A 5,359-nucleotide genomic window follows, 5' to 3' on the forward strand; every position below is an offset into this window, starting at 1 on the left:
CCCTAGACCTTCTGTCTGAGGACCAACTAGGGTCACCCAGCCACATAATAATACACCCAGCGCCCCCTAGACCTTCTGTCTGAGGACCAACTAGGTTCACCTAGCCACATAAAAAATACACACAGGCACAAACGACCTGAGAACACAGCAGGAAAGGGTGGCCACAGCACTGAAGGGAGGGATTGAAAAAGCTTCTTCTACTTTCCCCAACGCACAAGTGGTTATCTCCACCCTGCTACCACGAAAAGACTTCCACCCTGCCACAATACAGCGGGTAAACGCAAGTATTTCCCGTGACTGTGCCTAAAACAAAATGTTTTCCTGGCCCACCACTCCACCCTGGACTTGAACAGCCTCTGTGACCAGGTCCACCTCTACAAGGCAGCAGTGCCCACCTTTGCCCGGACTCTAAAGGACATCGCTCTCAAACGTGTCCCCAACACTTCACACAGGAGCAACAGATCAATAGACACCCCGCCCAGACCTGCGGGACCCCCCCCCCCTGGACCTACACATAGAGGACAAACGCCAAGAGGACTTACATCCAGACCACAGCACCACCAGCCACATCCACACCCTGTCCACAACCAATCAACACCCCCCCAAGTCAACCATGCCCACACCCCATTTAGGCCCCTCCTGACCACCCCATGCACACCACCCCTGCAAAGAGGGCCTCCACATGGAAGTCACACATACGCCCAGGCCGTGAGCAGGCAAACAGGCCCAACCCCCACTCTTACACTAGCCCAAGCCAATGGCACGTACCAGATGCTCATCAGGCTCTGCTCACACTTAGTGGCCTGAGGCCAAACCACACGACCAACAACATTGGACACTTTATGGAACACAAAGCCTTCACTATCTCATCCTGGAATATCCAAGGCCTGAGGTCATCTGCCTTTGGCTTGAAGAGCAGGAACCTGGACTTCACCAAAGAAATCGGTAATACAGACATTGTCATCCTGCAAGAAACCTGGTATAGAGGAGACGGATCCACTGGTTGCCCTCTAGGTTACAGAGAGCTGGTAGTCCCATCCACCACACTACCATGTGTGAAACAGGGAAGGGACTCAGGGGGTATGCTAATTTGGTATAGAGCAGACCTAACTCACTCCATTAAACTAATCAAAACAGGAACATTTTACGTTTGGCTAGAAAATCAAAACGAAATTATCTTAACAGAGAAAAATGTCCTTCTGTGTGCTATCTATATCCCTCCACTAGAATCCCCATACTTTAATGAAGACAGCTTCTCCATCCTGGAGGGGGAAATCAATCATTTCCAGGCCCAGGGACATGTACTAGTCTGTGGCGACCTAAATGCCAGAACTGGACAAGAACCTGACACCCTCAGCACACAGGGGGACAAACACCTACCTGGAGGTGACAGCATTCCCTCCCCCATATGCTCCCCTAGGCATAACTATGACAACATAACCAACAAAAACGGGTCACAACTCCTGCAGCTCTGTCGCACGCTGGGTATGTACATAGTCAATGGTAGGCTTCGAGGGGACTCCTACGGTAGGTGGTTCACCTATAGCTCATCTCTTGGCAGTAGTACTTTAGACTACTTTATCACTGTCCTCAACCCAGAGTCTCTCAGAGCGTTCACAGTCAGCCCACTGACACCCCTATCAGATCACAGCAAAATCACAGTCTACTTGAACAGAGCAATACTCAATCATGAGGCATCAAAGCCAAAGGAACTGAGTAACATTAAGAAATGCTATAGATGGAAGGAATGCAGTTTGGAAACCTACCAAAAAACAATTAGCCAACAACAAATTCAATCCCTTTTAGACAATTTCCTGGGTAAACCATTCCACTGTAATAGTGAAGGTGTAAACTTGGCAGTAGAAAATCTTAACAGTATGTTTGACCTCTCAGCTTCCCAATTAAATCTAAAAATCTCAAATAGAAAAACGAAGAAAATGAACAACAATGACAAATGGTTTGATGAAGAATTCAAAAATCTAAGAAAGAAATTGAGAAACCTGTCCAACCAAAAACATAGAGACCCGGAAAACCTGAGACAACGCCTTCACTATGGTGAATCACTAAAACAATACAGAAATACACAACGGAAAAAGAAGGAACAGAAATCAGCTCAATGTAACTGAAGAATCTATAGACTCTAACCATTTCTGGGAAAATTGGAAAACACTAAACAAACAACAACACAAAGAATTATCTATCCAAAATGGAAATGTATGGGTAAACCACTTCTCCAATCTYTTTGGCCCTATAACAAAGAATAAAGAACAAAGAGCAAAAACATATACATGATCAAATACAAATCTTAGAATCAACTATTAAAGACTACCAGAACCCACTGGATTCTCCAATTACCTTGAATGAGCTACAGGACAAAATAAAAACCCTCCAACCCAAAAAGGCATGTGGTGTTGATGGTATTCTCAATGAAATTATCAAATATACAGACAACAATTTCCAATTTGCTATACTAAAACTCTTTAACATCATCCTTAGCTCTGGCATCTTCCCCAATATTTGGAACCAAGGACTGATCACCCCAATCCACAAAAGTGGAGACAAATTTGACCCCAATAACTACCGTGGAATATGCGTCAACAGTAACCTTGGAAAAATACTCTGCATTATCATTAACAGCAGACTCGTACATTTCCTCAATGAAAACAATGTACTGACCAAATGTAAAATTGGCTTTTTACCAAATTACCGTACAACAGACCACGTATTCACCCTGCACACCCTCATTGACAAACAAACAAACCAAAACAAAGGCAAAGTCTTCTCATGCTTTGTTGACTTCAAAAAAGCCTTCGACTCAATTTGGCATGAGGGTCTGCTATACAAATTGATGGAAAGTGGTGTTGGGGGTAAAACACACGACATTATAAAATCCATGTACACAAACAAGTGTGCGGTTAAAAAATGCAAAAATGCAAAAAACACACACATGTCTTCCCACAGTGCCTTCCATTGATTAGATATCTCCTAACTTTTTCCACATACAGAGGCTCTGTGACTGTAGCCTATTGCCGCTTTGATTACTTAAGTACAGTCTGCTGTCATTCTGATCTAAGAATATTACTCCTGCTTATTATGAAGAAAAAATACATCTGTTTAACTTTGTAAACTAAAGGTGTGTTTAGAATTATTTTTGTTGTATTAATGCTATTTAATCTCTCCTCAGNTATTATGAAGAAAAAATACATCTGTTTAACTTTGTAAACTAAAGGTGTGTTTAGAATTATTTTTGTTGTATTAATGCTATTTAATCTCTCCTCAGACTAATATTATTCTGGTTGTCCTGTGGGTACCTTTGCCACTGTTCCACCCCTTGTGTATTGCGCTGTCATGGTGTATTTGTGCTGTGGGGTGAGACAGGGATGCAGCTTAAGCCCTCAACATATGTATCAACAAATTGATGCGGGCACTAGAAAAGTCTGCAGAACCCGGCCTCACCCTACTACAATCTGAAGTCAAATGTCTACTGTCTACTGATGATCTGGTGCTTCTGTCACCAGCCAAGGAGGGCCTACAGCAGCAACTAGATATTCTGCACAGATTCTGCCAGACCTGGGCCCTGACAGTAAATCTCAGTAAGACCAAAATAGTGGTGTTCCAAAAAAGGTCCAGTCTCCAGGACCACAAATACAAATTCCATCTAGACACCGTTGCCATAGAGCACACAAAAAACTATACATACCTTGGCCTAAATATCAGTGCCACAGGTAACTTCCACAAAGCTGTGAACGATCTGAGAGACAAGGCAAGAAGGGCATTCTATGCCATCAAAAAGAACATAAAATGCAACATACCAATTAGGATCTGGCTAAAAATACTTGAATCAGTCATAGAACCCATTGCCTATTATGGTTGTGAGGTCTGGGGTCCGCTCACCAACCAAGAATTCACAAAATGGGACAAACACCAAATTGAAACTCTGCATGCAGAATTCTGCAAAAAAATACTCCATTTACAACGTAGAACACCAAATAATGCATGCAGAGCAGAATTAGGCCGATACCCACTAATTATCAAAATCCAGAAAAGAGACATTAAATTCTACAACCACCTAAAAGGAAGTGATTCCCAAACCTTCCATAACAAAGCCATCACCTACAGAGAGATGAACCTGGAGAAGAGTCCCCTAAGCAAGCTGGTCCTGGGGCTCTGTTCACAAACACACCCCACAGAGCCCCAGGACAACAGCACAATTAGACCGAACCAAATCTTGAAAAAACAAAAAGATCATTACTTGACACATTGGAAAGAATTAACAAAAAACAGAGCAAACTAGAATGCTATTTGGCCCTAAACAGAGAGTATGCAGTGGCAGAATACCTGACCACTGTGACTGACCCAAACTTAAGGAAAGCTTTGACTATGTACAGACTCAGTGAGCATAGCCTTGCTATTGAGAAAGGCCGCCGTAGGCAACATGGCTCTCAAAGAAGACAGGCTATGTGCTCCTGCCCACAAAATGGAGGTGGAAACTGAGCTGCAATTCCTAACCTCCGGCCCAATGTAGTGACGCATATTAGAGAGACATATTTCCTCAGATTTACCAAGATCCACAAAGAAATTTGAAAACAAAATCCAATTTTGATTAACTCCCATATCTAACTGGGTAAAATCCACAGTGTGCCATCAACAGCAGCAAAGTTTTGTACTGTTGCCACAAGAAAGGCAACCAGTGAAGAACAAACACCATTGTAAAATACAACCCATATTTATGCTTATTTATTTTAACTTGTTGCTTTAACCATTTGTACATTGTTACAACACTGTATATATAATAATTATGACATTTGGAATGTCTTTCTTGTTTGAAAGTTCTGTATGTGTAATGTTTTACTGTTAATTTGTAGTTGTTTATTTCACTTTTGTGTATATCGACCTCACTTGCTTGGCAATGTTAAACACATGTTTCCATGCCAATAAAGCCCTTGAATTGAATTGGAATTGAATTTGAATGGGAGAGAGAGAGTGGACAGACGACATAGGAGATGGACAGAGAGAGAGATGGACAGAGACAGAGAGATGGACAGATGACAGAGAGATGGACAGAGACAGAGAGATGGGACAGAGACAGAGAGATGACAGAAGAGAGAGATGGACAGACAGAGGGAATGGACAGAGACAGGAAGAGATGGACAGAGACAGAGAGATGACAGACAGAGAGATGGACAGAGAGAGAGATGGACAGAACATAGAGATGGACAGACAGAGAGATGGACAGTAGAGAGAGATGGACAGAGGACCAATTCGATCAGCATATTTATTGCACTACGCCACAGGAATACCGTAATTGCCGGACTATAAGCTGCCTACTTTTTTCCCACGCTTTGAACCTCGCGGCTTA

This window comes from Salvelinus sp. IW2-2015, unplaced genomic scaffold (assembly GCF_002910315.2).
Source record: "Salvelinus sp. IW2-2015 unplaced genomic scaffold, ASM291031v2 Un_scaffold1518, whole genome shotgun sequence".
NCBI lineage: Eukaryota > Metazoa > Chordata > Actinopteri > Salmoniformes > Salmonidae > Salvelinus > Salvelinus sp. IW2-2015.